Source organism: Gossypium hirsutum, chromosome A10, assembly GCF_007990345.1.
Source record: "Gossypium hirsutum isolate 1008001.06 chromosome A10, Gossypium_hirsutum_v2.1, whole genome shotgun sequence".
Classification (NCBI taxonomy): Eukaryota; Viridiplantae; Streptophyta; class Magnoliopsida; order Malvales; family Malvaceae; genus Gossypium; species Gossypium hirsutum.
In genome coordinates this window covers 29,372,782-29,390,473 of record NC_053433.1, presented here as the reverse complement: position 1 = coordinate 29,390,473, position 17,692 = coordinate 29,372,782, and the positions used below count along the sequence as shown (strand labels likewise).

The window sequence follows — 17,692 nt, the reverse complement described above, 5'->3', positions numbered from 1 at the left end:
TCAAACCCCAACCGAGCAGATGGCTGAAAACCAAGACAATCAGCTACCTCCTGCGATACCCATTGAACTGGAAAATCAGAATCTTGCTCCTCGTACTATGTGTGATTATGCTAAACTAACTTTAACAGGAACTGAGTCAAGTATAGTTAGGCCTGCTATTGCTGCAAATAATTTTGAACTGAAACCTGACACAATTCAAATGATACAACAGTTTGTTTAGTTTGATGGTTTGCAGGATAAGGATCCCAACGCTCACTTGGTAAATTTCCTAGTATTCTGCGATACATTTAAAATCAATGGCATTTCTGATGATGTCATACGTCTTCAGTTGTTTCCCTTTTCATTAAGGAATAAAGCTAAACAGTGGTTGAACTCGTTACCACAAGGGTCAATCACTACTTGGGAACAAATGATCGAAATATTTTTATTAAAATATTTTCCACCGGCTAAAATAGTCAAATTACATAATGATATCTCTTCGTTTGTGCAGATGGACTTAGAACCTCCTTACGATGCATGGGAGAGATTTAAGAACCTACTGCGAAGGTGCCCTCACCATGGATTACCTCTATGGTTGCAAATTCAAACATTCTACAATGGTGTGAACCCCTCGACAAGGCAAATGATTGATGTAGCAGCCGGGGGAACCATCAACAACAAAACACCTAAAGAGGCTTACGAATTTATTTAAGATATGTCACTGAATAACTAACAGTGGAAAGTCATGAGGACTAAGCCAACTAAAATAGCAGGCGTTTATAACGTCCATTCGGTTACTATGTTGTCACACCAGGTAGAACTTCTAAATAAAAAGATTGATGGTTTACTTGGTTTTACTTAGGTACATCCAGTGATGAGGTGCAAGACGAATGGAGGAGGAGCATGCACAGAGTATCAACCCTTCAACCCTAACATCGAGGAGGAACAAGTCCAATATATGGGTAACAATAACTCTAGATCCCAAAATAACCCATATAGTAACACTTATAATGCAGGTTGGAGGAACCATCCCAATTTCTCGTGGGGCGGTCAAGGAAATAAAAGACCACAACATCCTCTAGGTTTTCAATAACCACCTATCAGTAGGAAAAGAAATCGAACCTTGAGGAGATGCTGTCTAAATTTATCTCAGTGTCAGAAACCCATTTCTAGAACACCGAGACATCACTTAAAAATCAACAAGCGTCAATCCAAGGGCTCAAAACTCAGATAGGCTAGCTTTCCAAACTAATCTCTAAACGACCACAAGGTAGCTTGCCAAGTAATACTAAACCCAACCCAAGGGAACAGCTCAATGCGATTAATGTTCGAGATGAAGAAGGATTCGTTGAGCTTAAGCCAAAACCGAGGCAGGAAACTGTGGTGAGCAGAGATCAAGGTGAGGTAGGTCATAATAAAAATAAATTAGTGAATGTCGAATATAAACCTCGTGTGTCATACCCCAATGCGACAAGGAAAGATCGCTCAGATGAACAATTTGGTAAATTTCTAAAACTTTTAAAAAAAATTACATATTAACTTACCATATATTGAAGCTCTATCGCAGATGCCAAACGCAATGAAATTTTTAAAGGAGCTTTTAGCAAATAAGCGAAAGTTGGACGAGACGTCGCATGTGGAGCTAAACGCAGTTTGCTCAGCTATTCTACAGAATAAACTACCCAATAAACTAAAAGATCCAGGGAGTTTTACGATTCCGTGCTTAATTGGTAGTTTAGATGTTAATAACGCATTAGCTGATTTAGGGGCTAGTATTAACGTCATGTATTACAAAATGTTTAAACAATTAGGTCTTGGGAAACCCAAATAGATTAGGATGAGCATTCAATTAACAGATAAAACTATAAGATTTCCTAGGAGTATTATTGAAGATGTGCTAGTTAAAATCGATAAATTTATATTTCTCGTTGACTTCATTGTTCTAGACATAGAAGAGGATAGCAACACTCCTTTGATTTTAGGACGATCCATTTTAGCAACTGCTCAAATCATTATTGATGTTGGCACAGGTGAGCTCACACTTCGTGTGGGAGATGAAACAATCACCTTTCAAGCTCAAAATTCTGGCAATACATCGGAAATTGAAGGTGATTGTCTAAACCATTCTACTAAAACTGACAATATGGTGCCACCTACTTTACAGGAAATGAGTCTGAAGGAAGTACATGAACCATTCCTAAGAAATTGTAGAGAACCTATTCATGAAGATCGAAGGCTACAAATCGAGGAGCTAGATGAATGGTGGATGCATAAACCGAGACCACACGATAAACCAAAACTATGCCAGAACGAGCTCAATGCCTTCCCAAATCAACTTAAGGTTGGAGATAAAGTATTATTAGATGCCGCAGATCCTCACATTGCCACTACCAAATCGAATGAAGAAATCCCTCTTACGGTACTTAACATTTTCCCATTCGGTACAGTTGAGGTAAGTCATCCCAAGTTTGGCACTTTTAAGGTAAACAACACCCGTCTAAAACCTTATTTTAATGAGAATGATAGCAGGAATGAGGAGTATAAACTCCTCGAACCACCATGACCATTCAATAGAGAGGTAAGTCGAGCTTAGACTATAAATAAGCGCTTCTCAGGAGGCAACCCGAACACTAACAATATTAATTTCTTTAAATTTTAGTATTTAACACCTAACTTAATAACGAAGATCTTGAATACAGGTTTTCCACACAGACACGGCCATGCACATGGGCGTGCTTATGACCGTGTGAAAACAGGGCAAAGATTTCCCCAACACGGGCAACGACAAATCGCCACGACCGTGTGACATAGCCGTGGGTGAACCTACCAAAACAGCACGGGCGTGCGACACGCCCGTGCCTTGAACCCGTGGCTGAACCTATCAAATTAACACGGGCGTACGACATGCTCGTGTCTAGCACCCGTGGTCGAACCTGTTAAATTAACACGGGCGTGGGCCCATATACACGGACGTAGGAGAAGCAAATGAAGCCAATCATGGTCATGCGACACGACCGTGTGCACCCACACGCCCAAGGAACACGGGCGTGTATTAAATGTCAAAAGCACCCAAATTCAAAATTCGCAAATCACACGGGCTAAAATTGGGGACCACGGGCGTGTGCCCCAAAATTTATAAATAGGTTGCACTATTCATTGTCTTCTTCACCCAAAAATCCCTAACCCTAGCCGCTGCAAGTCCACACGCCCTCCCCGTCACGCCCGTACGCCACCTCCAACTCTATTTTTGACGCTCATTCTCCCCTTTCTAGCGTTTGTTTACTCTTTTCCCTTTAATTGCACTCATTTTTCATGTTAAGTTATCATAGTACTATGCATTATGTTCTTTTCATCTCTTTATCACTCACATTTCATATCTAGAGTAGTTATTATCTTTTCATGTTCAAATTCTTACTTATTACATGATTTCTCTACTCCATTTAATTAGTTAGAAGTGAATAGTCATGGTTAGGATAGTTGAAATATTCATGCCTCTTGTGTTAACATTTCTGTTCATTCATATAGTATGTTGCATTCCATTCTTTGCCATTTTTCCTTATATCACCATGCTAATGCCACAAAAGATGCCATTGAAATTATTATTTTAGTTAAACTTAGTAGTTGTGGCTGAACATATTTATGGATTTTCCCTCCTTGAATTTAGTCGCATTTTACCCTGTCTACTCATCAAGACGAATTAATGTTTCCAATTGTAGGTACCATGTCATCTTCACGTGGTAAAAAGGCTGCTGTCCTTGCTTCAAAGAAAAGGAAAGGAGAGTCATCTTCTACGGGTCCTACCGCGAAAATTCGCCACCCTTTCCTACAATTCGCCATCGGGCCCCAAGAAGAAATTTTCCAAATACTTCGAGCCCGACCTTTAATTGTGGGCCACTACATCGACTGGACTACAGTAGGACAAGTTTAGTTGGCTGATGCGATTCGGGCCCTCCTAACCACCGACCCTTCGGCGCTTTTCTTTGAGATCATTGAGCCAACATATCTCGAGCTCATGATGGAACTATGTTCAACGTTTCATCTTCAGATCGTAATGATGAACTACAATGATCCGGGCACAGTGAAATTTTGCCTAGGCAAATTAGTCCGCTAGCTCAACGTCCTAGAATTCGGTACGACATTGGGCTTATATACGGAGGAGTTCAAGGGGGAGAATGACTTAGATACTCTCAACCGCCATATCCATCGTTGTCCTTCACGGTGCTGGGACACACTAGTACCAGATGCAACCACCTATAATCCTATCCGCTCCAAGGCATCGGTTCTCCCTCCATCTCTGAGGTACCTTCACGCCATTTTGGCTCACACGATTACAGGAAGGCGAAAGAGCACTAGAGTCGTCAACACTCACGATGCCTATTTTCTGCGAGGTATGTTGCACGGGCACGTCATCGATCTTGCTTATTTCGTTGTCCTCACCATTCAGCACCAAACGGAGCGGCATAGGAAGGGGGTCATCTCCATTAGCCCCTATGTTACTCGGTTGGCTCGACATTTTGGGCTCCTCCGCACTGCGGCCCAAGAATCATCATTGACCCTCATTGGCCAGATGTTTCCACAAGGCATCTCAAGCATGCTAAGCATGAGGATGATCGAAAAGCACTGAGGAACCTACCCTCCTCAATATCATCTCGCCCAATCTACCGAGGAGGAGACCCCCGAGGACATTACTAATGATGTTCCCCCAATACACGAGGACCCACCGTCTCAGCCACCACCACCCTCTCATCCAGTTCATGTGGCGGCTTCATAAGCTGACATTTCTGAGCGCCTCACTCGATTCGAGCAGCAGTGTTTTCAATGATTTGACAACATTGATGCTACTCTACAGCAGATCTGTCAGCACCTCCACATCTCATTGCCACCCTGTCCTCGCGAACCATCTAGCGATGAAGATGTTTAAAAACTTTTCTTTATTATTTTATGTTTTTATTTTTATTTTATTTTAAGACTACTTTTTATTTTTCTTTCATCTTATTTTTTTAGGATTTATAATTTTTATTTAACAATTTTGAATTCCGACTATTTCCTACCGAGTAATCATTCTTCCTTATATATTTCTAAAAGAGTTCCTGATGCTATCACAGTTATAAAAAGCTCCAAAGCTCATCATGAAATAGGAACTAAAAACTCCACCGGGAAAGGTTCTCCATGACTGCCATGTCCTGCTTAACCACAACCATAGCCACCACTAGATATAATATTCTTCTGGCGCAGGACTTATGGACTAATGAACCTCTACCACCACCGGAGTATCCTCCTCCACCCTCACGCTGATTATTCTCCAAAACTCTAGTTCAAGGAAATTAATTCATCATTCAGGAAGTTTCACTTCTCTCCCTAACTTATTTTTATATTCTTTTCTATATATCTATCTTTGTACATTGCGGACAATGTACATCTTAAGTGTGGGGGGTATTCATTTCATTATCAGAAAAATCCCTAAATGACTGCCTTGTTCTCTTGAAAAGCTCTCATATCATGTCTAGGATAAATTTTGATTGATTTATGACTTTTATTGATATATCTTGAATTAAAACATAGGCATTTATGCATTGATTGTTTAAACTTTAAGTCATTAGATAATCGAGCATGATAAGTTGATTTTTAAGAATTTAAACTTTTAGGTTGTTTCCCCAAAGTTTAGGTATTACTTTGAGTTGGAATTCACAAGTTTTAAACATCAAAAGCCATAATTTTTGTGAGATTTTTGAGCCTTTTGAGCATCTATTAATTCTTTCATGCTCACTTTTATTATTGCTTTGAGTCCGTTAGTATTGAACTGTTATTCTAGAACTTGCTTGATTATGCATGTCAAGACCATACCATTTGATTTGATATGTCAAAATGATTAAGGCACTTAGGATTAACCTATTCATGCCATGAAAAGCCTACCTCCACGATTAACCCCTAATGAACCCCTTTGAGCCTAACAAGCCATTTCTTGTATTACCCTTAATATTAACCCTTAACCCATTATTGTTGAAATTCCATAAATTAAATTTGTTCTCTATCTTTGTCGAGATTTGAATTGAAATAGTTACTCAACTACGTCTTGTTCTTAATAGTTAGTCAATGTTATTTAACTTGTTCTTAAAAAAATTATGTATACACATTAGTAGTAATCTTTTGTTTTTGATCTTAAGTATTTAAATTTCATATTCTGTGAAGAAGCTCTGTTATATGCAAGTAATGATTAAATCTTTTTTCTAGTTAAGTGATTTTTCAATTCAATCTCGATTCTAATCGTTTCTTTCAGCTTGTGACCACACCTCCTAACCAAAGCCACGTTACAACCCTCTAAAGACCTTTTGATTGATGGATCATCTTAATTTATAGTGGTGGAGATGTGATTTTCATGCAAGCCTATGGTAATAACTTTTCGTATTGGCTGATGAGTGCTACTTACATTGTCCTTAAACACTTTGAGTGATTTGAGTGAATCTTTAGTGAGGATGTTCAACTCCGTGAGATTTCGAATTGAGGTAACCACTTAGATAAGGGGAGATGCCTAAAGTTTTGCATGACTAAATACTCAACTTGGAATATTTGAAACTTTGATGTTCTTTCAGTTGAATTTTCAATGTATGATTACCTATGGATTATTTTGAGATATTATCAATAGAAATTATAGGTTGAGAAGAATTTATTTTGATTATGAGTTGAGAATTTTGCTTGAGGATAAGCAATTACTTAAATGTGGGGGTATTTGATAAATCGTAATTTACACATATTTTTACCCCATGCTTAACACATTTTATGGATGACTTTTCCTTAGAATTGGTGAATTCGATGCTCCTAATGCCTTAATTTCATATTTTATACTTAAGTGAGAATAGAAGAGCGAAAGAAACGAGAAACGGGCCAAAAATGGAGAAAATAGGCCAAAGTACGAGATCAACACGGCCTGGACTTCATCACACGGATAGACCATACGGTCGTGTCAATCTGGTAGAATCGAAGCACGACTCACACAAGTGTGGCACACGGACGTGTCCCTATCGATCCCAAGTTGAGTCTAATTCGGAAAAGGCTAATTTAGAGGGTTTTTAGGCATTCTAAAGCCTATAAATACACCTTAAAGGAAGAGGAAAACACACAGAGAGAGAAGGAGGTAGGGAACTGCTCAAGGGAAGCCGATTGATCCATCTCAGAAGACGAATTCACCATCAAGACTGAAGATCTCCCCTCAATTTCCCTTCAGGAGTTTTGGGTTTTCTTTATGTTTTGTATTCATTATTCTTCTGAGATGTTTTCCTTTTTAGTTATGAACTAAATCCCCTAAATACCTGAGGGGAATGAAACCTAAGATGAATCTTGTTATTATTTTCTGAATTGTATGATAAATATTTAACTTGTTATTAATTATGTGTTTTTAATTCTTGTTTTGATATCCCAGGATACTAATTCAAGATAAGCTCTTATTCAGAGGAGGAATAGACCCCATCTAAGAGTACATTTGTCATAATTAAGCGGAGTTGATTGTGCGCCTAGAGATAGGGTTACAAGATTTTGCTGGATTAGGTTGAAACCTAATAAGGGGATCCATAGATCGAGTTAATACAGCCCTAAGGTGTTAATTAGAGAAAAGTCTCAATTATTCAATCTAGGGATTAGACGTTATTAGTCTTGAATAGGGATAATAACATAATTTAAGGATCTCAACAGAATAAGTTAAATGAATAAATCGTCTGATACGGAGTCAGAATAACAAGTGAAGTCTAGGTGGATTTTTCCTTAGGTATTGTCTTAATTCAATCGTTTTTCCAAAAGTAATTCCCCAATTCTATTTTCTGTGCATTATTCGTTTAGATAATTAGTTAGTTAAAACAAACCCCTTTTATTCTTAGGCTAGATAATAGAAAGACAGTCATTACTAGTACTTTTAGTTCCTTTGGGTTCGACAATTCGGTCTTGCTAAAACTATACTGTTGTTCGATAGGTACACTTGCCTACATCGTGATAATAGTTAATTTCAAGAACGATTAATTATAAATATTTAAAACCTGTCACACGAAAATCGCGATCAGAGGCCTAGGGCTAGGGCTAGAAATAACACGCCAATTAGAGCAGGGCCCCCTGCTGCTAATCCAAGGGTGCCACCTTGTGCTGATTGTGGGATAAGCCACAGTGGCGAGTGTTGGAAGAGAATGGGAGCTTGTTTCACTTGTGGGTCTATGGAGGATAGGATCAAGGATTGCCTCTGAATGCTAGGTCGAGAGCTAGTAGTAGGCCAAGGTCGTGTTCAGCCACCAAGGGGTGGTCAGCTACCGCCAAAGGATCGTGGGCAGGCCAGGGGCGGTAATGGCAATGGATAAGGACGTAGAGCACCAGGCAGAAATGCAAGCCATGTTGAGGCGAGACAGCTAGCTTTGGTTTATGCTGCTCATCACCGAGAAGATCGTGATGCCCCAGATGTGATAACGGGTATGTTTTTTATATATGAGTTACCTTACACAACATTGATTGATATTGGATCAACGCATTCATATGTTGCATGCAATATGATTGAATCTTTGGGTGATATGTTTGGAATTACTGCGAATGAGATAACTGTGATAAGTCCGTTAGGGCAGTCAGTAGAAGTGACTAAGTTGTTTAGGGAGGTACCCTTAGTAGTCCAAGGGGTTACCTTTTTAGTGGATTTGATGCAGCTGTTGTTTAGCGAGTTTGACTTAATCTTGGGTATCGATTGGCTGGTGAAGCACCGAGCCACCTTGGATTGCACTGCAAAGCAAATTGTGTTAAGAACGGCAGAGGATAAAGAAGTGGTGGTGATTGGTAAACGTCGAAACTATCTGTCGAATGTGATTTCGGCATTAAGGGCTGAGAAGTTAGTATGGAAGGGATGCAAAGCCTTTTTGGCTTATATTAGTAATACGGAGGCGAAGAGCCCTACTGTTAAGGAGTTGAAAATAGTTAGGGAATTTTCAGATGTTTTTCCCGAGGAGCTGCCTAAGTTGCCACCCAACACAGAAGTGGAATTTGGAATCGAGTTGTTACCTGGGACGGCTCCAGTGTCTATCGCTCCTTATCGGATGGCACCAAAGGAGTTGGTGGAACTTAAGGCAAAGATTCAAGAATTGTTGGATCGAGGATTCATACGGCCAAGTGTATCTCCATAAGGAGCACTGGTGTTATTCGCAAAGAAGAAGGATGGAACCTTACGAATGTGCATCGACTATTGACAGTTAAACAAGTTAACTATTAAAAATAAGTACCCTTTGCTGAGAATCGATAATCTTTTCAATCAGTTTAGGGAAGCGTCCGTTTTCTTGAAGATTGATCTACGATCGGGGTATCACCAATTGAGGGTTAAGGAGGTAGATGTTCATAAGACAGCTTTCAGAACTCGTTATGGGCACTACGAGTTTTTGGTGATGCCATTTGGGTTAACGAATGCACCTACTGCTTTTATGGATCTCATGAATCGGGTTTTCCAACCCTACTTCGATCGGTTTGTGGTAGTCTTTATAGATGACATTTTGGAGTACTCAAAAGATGAGGATGAGCATGATGCACACTTAAGGATTTTGTTGCAGACTTTGAAGGAGAAACAGTTGTATGCCAAATTCAGTAAGTGTGAATTTTGGCTAAGGGAGGTTACTTTTCTAGGACATGTGGTGTCAGCCGAGGGGACTAAGGTGGATCCCCAAAAAATTGAAGCAGTGTTAGACTGGAAAACACCCAAGTCAGTGTCGAAAATTTGATGTTTCCTGGGCTTGGTAGGATACTATAGGCGATTTGTTGAGGGCTTTTCAGTAATTGCTACACCGTTAACTAAGTTGTTAACAAAGGGAGTACAGTTTGTTTGGACGGATAAGCAGTAAGAGAGTTTTGAAAAACTTAAGAAGGTTTTAACTGAGGCCCTTGTATTGATTCAGCCAGAGCCTGGGAAGGAGTTTACGGTTTATAGTGATGCTCAACCATCCTAGTGACATGTCACTTGTATCCTAATCTAATCCTTAGGTTCAAACGGGATTTTTTCCTCGATCTCACATCTTTTCCGTCTTCCACGGAATATCGGAACCGATACTCGGTGATAGTTCATACTCATCAAGTAATTCACATAATTTCATATTATTCAACAATAACCACAAAGCATAATATTTCATGATAATAATCAGCATCATATCATATAAACAACATTAAATTGCTTAAAATGACAATTATGTTACTACATTTACACATGAACTTACCTCGTATGCGAAAATGGCTACTTTTACCATTTCGTCCACAACTTGGTATTTTCCCCATTTTAGCCCGAATTTTAGTTTTCCTTGCTCTATCATTTAAAATATAGTCTAATTAGGACTCACATTATACAAATTGACCCAAAATCATATTTTGGCAAAATTACAGTTTTGCCTCTAAACTTTCACATATTTACACTTTTGCCCCAAAGCTCGTAAATTAAATTTCAGCCTATTTTCTTATGTTTTATGACATGCTGATCATTTTTCCCTTCTATGGTAACATCAAATTCTCACTCTAACATGTACTTATGACTATTAGGTATTTTTACCGATTAAACCCTTTTGCTCGTTTTCACTTAAAACCGAGTAGTACAAGTTGTCTAACATAATTCAAAACCTCATATTCTATCATAAAATACCAAAATACACAAATTTCACCTATGGGTATTTTTCCAAATATGAACTCTAGGTTGAATTATTGCTAGCATAAGCTTAATCGAGCTACCAGGACTCCAAAAACGTAAAAAAATATTAAAAATGAGGCTAGAACGGACTTACAATCGAGCTTGGAAGCTTGAAAAACCCTAGCCATGGTTTCTCCTTGCTATATTCGGCCATGGGGTTGAAGATGAGCAAAATTGGCTTTTAATTTTGTATTTTAATTCATTTTGCCCCTAAATGACCAAAATGCCCTTACTACTAAACTTTCCAAAAATTCCATCCACGTCCAATTTTTGTCCATAGACTTAGAAATTGGTAAAATTGCTATTTAAGACCTAATTAATATTTCAAAACAATTTCATACTAGCAACTTCTAGAATGCAAGTTTTACAAATTATTCGATTTAGTCCCTAATTTCAATTTAAGCACTTTATACATAAAATTTCTTCACGAAATTTTCACACAATCATGAAATCATATCATAGACCTCAAAATAATCATAAAATAATTATTTCTATCTCGGATTTTGTGGTCACGAAACCGCTATTCTGACTAGGCCCAAAATCAGGATATTACATTATATCTCGATTTTGTGTGTTTGTTTATGTTTAAGTCCAATAATGCCTCGAACGCTGTCTCGGTGTCAGATACGGGTAAAGGGTGTTACATTCATTGAATTCATTGTTGGCGATTCCCAAATGAGGCCATATGCCTGTTGTAATTGTGGCAATACATGTTCCAAACTATTTACCTCTTGCATATAAGAGTTTATAAACATAACTAGCCCATTCACAATTTGATTAATTCCTTCATTGTAGACTCTATTTAGATTAAACCAGAATGCTCAAAACATGGCCATCCATAATCTACATGTGTCCATTGTATTGTTAATGAACTATTTAGCTAACCATCGCTTGCAATTGTTTTCATTGTTGGATGAGGAAAATGACACCTCCAAATCTCACAAAACCTAGACCATGACTAGACACTCTCGAAACAAGTGCTTGATTGATTCTTTAGCCCCTTGGCAAACAAGACACCAACTCCCTCTTGCCACGCTCCAAATGACAAGATTATTAAGAGTAGGCAAAAAAATTAGCGATTTTCCAGCATGTAAACTTAATTTTACTAGTGACATTATGTTTCCAAAGTTTTGTGTAAGAAGCTTTCAAATCTATATTCTAGTCTATAGCAACAATTACTTCCCCATCCCCACCCTTGGCCATAAGCCACTTGTATCCACTTTTTACCAAATATTCCCCTGTATTATCCCCTCACCACACGAACTTATCTATCTGGCCAAACCTCAATTATAATAGCCCGTTTCTCAATGGTTTCAAAAATAGTGGTTTCGGGACCACAACTCTGACGTGTCAATATGGAAATATTAATAATATTGATAAGTTCATTAGTGTCATATTAAAATTTGGTTATGAAATTTTATCGTTTAAATAGTTAATTAAGTAAAAAAGACTAAATCATAAAAGTTGTGAAAGTTGACTTCTATTAGTTTAAGTTACTAAATAGCTATGGAAAGGTAATTAAAAGGACTAATAGGGTGATTTATGCGAAAGGAGTTGTAATGGATGGGTTTAGGTGTTGAAAAGGCATGAAATTTGATTATATAATAAAAGGGTAAATTAGTACTTAGTCAAATAAATGATAAGAACAAAAATAAAAATGAAAATATCATCTTCTTCGTTAAGTTTAGAATCGAAAACCCTACAGAAGGAGGAAGAACATGAGGCCAAGCCTTGGCTTTATGATTAAGTGAGCAAATCTTGCCCATTTTTAATAATTTTTATGTTTTTTAGCTCGTATTAGTTTAATTAGGACTAATTTGTAAAACTTTCAAATGTTTCAAAATTTTCCATTGATGAGTTTGAGTTATTCATGAAGTTTTATGAAAGATAATTGAGTTTTGTTGTTAGTTAAGACTATTTTGTAAAGTGGTTTTTGAAGATTTTAATGTTAAAGGACTAAATTGCTAAAAGTGATAAACCACGAGGACTTGATGTGAACTAACATCAAATAGGAGCTATAGAGAGGCCCTTATATATTCGGCCAAGCTTAAATGTAAGTAAAAATAGTTAATTTGCATGTGTTGGGCTTAGGGACTAAATTTCACAAAAGTAAAATGTCGGAGGGTAATTTTGTAAAAATTTCTAAAAAGACCTAATTGTATAAAATGATGTAATATTGCTATTGATTTAGTTAATTGAAATGAAATTATTATTTTAGATTAAGAACATGTTGATAATCAAAGAAAGGACAAAGTAGTTGAGTAGTCTATGTACTTTGGTTATTGCTGCAAATCAGTCTGGTAAGTTCATACTAACAATTCTTACATATTACCAGATTATTTAAATTTCATCTAATGTTGTATTTTATCTATTGAATGTTTAAATAATAAATGAGTATAGTGAGTACGTGGTGTACCTAAAATAGTAGGCTTTGGACCGGTGATAATTTAATAGCTTTTGAGCTATGTACTAGTGATACAGACCGTAGCAATGGCTTGAGATCCTGCATGTGTTGTAGATTTTCTGCAGCTTGTGTGAGTAGCATCATGAGCCGGTTAAAAATCTAAAGTTAACTCAAATGAGTGATACCCTTTTGATTACCTAAGATGAGATATTATTAGAACGATAACTTGGTTTATGACAATTTATCATGTCGCATTTTGATGACATGAATTATCCAAGTATAGTGTTTTCGAAAAGTTGAAATAATAGTAATATGGAATACGTTTTGAATTATTGTATTGTTCAATACTCACCTATTGTGAGTTGTGATTGATAGGAACTTAATTTCTTATTCTTCTATATTGTTTTGTTATGTTTAAATCCGGTAAGATTATCATCTAATCATTGAACTTACTAAGATTTTGTAAGCTTAGTTTTGTCTTCTCCCTTTTCTTGTAGATTACAATTTGTGGACAGGAGATCAAATCAACTCGTAAAATCTCACTATCTTGAGGACTCTTTTGGTAGATTTTGTAAACATTTGGCTTATATGGCATGTAATAGGGCCAATAGATATGATGTTATATTTCATAGCTATTTGGGATGTTTGGTACACTGGATGTTTGAATGATAGTCCTTGTGGTATATTTGTTAAACTTTAAGTAAGCCTGTGTATGTGAACATGAAGTGGTAAATGTCATGTAGGTTGGTATGAATGTGCTTGAAATGAATTAGATTAGGTGTATGTTATGACCTATAAATGATTGCTTTGATAATGAGTAGTGTGAGCATTCTATTGTGTTTTGGTATATGATACCTTGGTGTGGTTTAGATGAATGAGTAGTTGTCTTAAGGTGTGGTTATAGACTTGTGAACATTCTAATGTGTTTTGGTAATGACATGTTTTAGTTGTCTTCAGGTCTGGTTGTAACACCCCTTACCCGTATCTGACACTGGGACAGGGTCCGAGGCGTTACCGGACTCACACATAAACATTCATACAAAACCGGACCATAAAATTTCATTCAATTTAAGACCATTCATAAACATGCATCTCATCCCTTATACGGGCCCACGAGGCCCAAAACGTACATTGGGTGTGGTTCGGGACTAAACCGAGAACTTTCAAAACTTTTGTGACACTAAGAAAATTTTCTTGTTTTGGAGGGTCACACGCCCGTATGTGTAGGCCGTGTGGTCATTGATAAACCGTAAATTATACATATTTTTACCCCATGTTTAATGCATTTTGTAGATGATTTCTCATTAGAATTAGTGAATTTGATGTTCCTAATGCTTTAATTTCATGTTTTGTACTCAGGAAAGCACCAAGAGTAAAAAGGAGCCAAAAAGGGACAAAACGGACCAAATCGAGAAGATGACACGTCTTAAGCCTTGCCACACGGGTAGCTCACACGCCCGTGTCTTTCGAGGGTGTCGACCAAGGCTTTCATGATTCACACGGCCTGGCCATTGACCCACACGCTCGTGTGCAATTTAACGGATCGAACACGGCCTGGCAATCATGTCACACGGCCATGTCACGCGGGCGTGTCCCTGCTAACCCCAAGTTAAGTCCAATTCGGAAAAGGCCACTTTGGAGGGTTTCTAGGCATTCCAAAGCCTATAAATACGCACTGGAGGAGGAGAAAAAGGGAGATGGAGAAGAGGGGTAAGGAATTACCCCAAGGAAGCCGATCGATCCGTCTCAGAAGTCGGATTCATCATCAAGACTGAAGATCTCTTCTCAATTCCCCTTCAGGAGTTTTGGGTTTTCTTTATGTTTTGTTATTTTTATACTTTGAGATGTACTCTTATTTTATTCTGAACTAAACCCCTTAGACACCTAAGGGGAATGAAACCTAAGACGAATCTTGTTATTGTTTTCTGAATCGTATGATAAATATTTAACTTGTTCTTAATTATGTGTACTTAATTCTTGTTTTGATATCCCAGGATACTAATTCAAGACATACTCTTATTTAGAGGAGGAATAGACCCTGTTTAAGAGTACATTTTCCATAATTAAGCGGAGTTGATTGTGCGCCTAGAAATAGGGTGACAAGATTTTGCCGGATTAGGGTGAAACCTAATAAGGGGATCCATAGATCGAGTTAATGCAACCTTAGAGTGTTAATTAGAGAAAAGTCTCGGTTATTCAATCTAGGGATTAGACGTTATTAGTCTTGAATAGGGATAATAACACAACTTAGGGATCTCTATGGAACAAGTTGAATGAATAAATCATCCGATTCGGAGCCAGAATAACAAGTAAAGTCTAGGTGGATTTTTCCTTAGGTATTCTCTCAAGTCAATCGATTTTCCCAAAAGCAATTCCCCAATTCTTTTCTCTGTGCATTCTTAGTTTAAATAATTAGTTAATTAAAACAAACACTTTTATACTTAGGCTAGATAATAAAAAGGTAGTTATTACTAGTACTTTTGGTTCCCTTGGGTACGATATCCCGGTCTTGCCATTACTATACTATTATTCGATAGGTGTGCTTGCCTTTTCGTCGTGATAATAGTTAGTCTAGGTTTGATCTTCATTATAAATATTTGTTACTTGTTACGAATCACGCGATCAAGTTTTTGGCGTCGTTGCCGGGGAATTGATTAGGAACACTAAATTTTTATTACTTTAGCCATTTATTTTTCTTGCAATTTTATTTTATTATTTATTAATTTACTTTTTCTCTCTCTTGGCAGATTTTTATAGTTTATGACTAGAAGAAACCCATCAGGACCATTACTTTTTGACGAAGAAATCGATCGAATAGTTCGTAGAAATCAAAGAGAAATAAGGCGTAGTTTACAATACACGGAAAACGAACGAGAAAACGATACTCAAACCCCAACTGCAGAGATGGCCAAAAACCCAGGCGATCAATTGCCTCCTGCAATTGCAGCTAATCAAAATCCTACTCCACGTACTATGTATGACTATGCTAAACCTTCTTTAACAGGAACTGAGTCTAGTACAGCTAGACTTGCTATTGCTACGAATAATTTCAAACTAAAACTTAACACAATTCAGATGATACAACAGTTTGTTCAGTTTGATGGTTTGCAGGATGAGGATCCCAACACGCACTTGGTGAATTTTCTTGAATTTTACGATACATTCAAAATCAATGGCGTTTCTAATGATGCCATTCGTCTTCGGTTATTTCCCTTTTCATTGAGAAACAAAGCCAAGCGGTGCTTGAACTCGTTACCACGAGGGTCTATCACTACTTGGGAACAAATGACTGAGAAATTTTTACTAAAATATTTTCAGCCAGCTAAAACAGCTAAATTACGTAATGATATCTCTTCTTTTGTGTAGATGGATTAAGAAACACTTTACGATGCATGGGAGAGATACAAGGACTTACTGAGAAGGTGCCCTCACCATGAGTTACCGCTTTGGCTGCAAGTTCAAACGTTCTACAATGGTGTGAATCCCTCAACAAGAAAAATGATTGACGCAGCTGCTGGCGGAACCATCAACAATAAAACACCGGAAGATGCCTATGAATTCATAGAGGAGATGTCACTGAACAACTATCAGTGGCAAGTTATGATGACAAAGCCAACAAAAACAATCGGTGTCACCATGCTCTCTAATCAGGTAAAACTTCTCAATAAAAAGATTGATGATAGTTTTCTTGGTTCTACGCAGATACATCCAGTAATAAGGTGTGACTCAAGCGGAGGAGGTGTGCATTCAGAATACCAATCCTTCAATCCTACAACTGAAGAAAAACAAGTCAACTATATGGGTAACAATAACTTTAGATCTCAAAATAACCCATACAGTAATACCTATAATGCAGGTTGGAGGAACCACCCAAATTTCTCTTGGGGTGGTCAAGGGAATCAAAAGCCACAAAATCCTCAGGGTTTTCAACAGCCACCTTATCAACAAAAGAAGAAACCAAACCTTGAGGAGATGATTTCTAAATTCATCTCAGTGTCAGAAACCCGTTTCCAAAATATCGAGACAGTACTTAAGAATCAACAAGCATCGATCCAAGGACGTGAAACTCAGATAGGCCAACTGTCCAAACTAATCTCCGAATGACCACAAGGTAGCTTACCAAGTAATACTGAACCTAATCCGAGGGAACACCTCAATGCAATTAGCACTCAAAATATGGACAGACTCATTGCACCCAAGCCAGAAATACAGCAAAACAACGCGATGAATAAAGGACGAGAAGAGGTAAACAATAATAATCCCAAACAGGTAAGTACGAATCATGAACCTCGTGTGCCATATCCTAAAGCGATGACAAAAGACAGAACAGAAGAATAATTCGATAAGTTTTTCAAACTCTTAAAGAAATTACATATTAACTTACCCTTTATTGAAGTTCTTTCGCAGATGCCCAACTCAGTAAAATTCTTAAAGGAACTTCTGAGCAATAAAAGGAAATTAGACACTACATCGTATGTGGAACTCAATGCAGTCTGCTCAGTTATTCTAAAGAATAAGCTACCTAACAAATTGAAAGATCCAGGGAGTTTTACAATTCCTTGCTTAATTGGTAGTTAATCTGTGAATAATGCTTTAGCTAATCTAGGGGCAAGGATAAATGTTATGCCCTA

The 17,692-nt window shown here is 37.6% G+C and overlaps 2 non-coding genes across 2 annotated transcripts; both read right to left on the bottom strand.

The window, feature by feature from the left end:
* Nucleotides 1-458: 458 nt before the first annotated feature.
* On the bottom strand, nt 459-564 carry LOC121209316 (small nucleolar RNA R71). Its single transcript, XR_005904434.1, has one exon. It is a non-coding gene; the product is annotated as a small nucleolar RNA R71 (small nucleolar RNA).
* A 15,830-nt stretch (nt 565-16,394) lies between these two features.
* LOC121208994 (small nucleolar RNA R71) lies at nt 16,395-16,501 on the bottom strand. The gene has a single exon (XR_005904112.1). It is a non-coding gene; the product is annotated as a small nucleolar RNA R71 (small nucleolar RNA).
* Between the last annotated feature and the right edge of the window lie 1,191 nt (nt 16,502-17,692).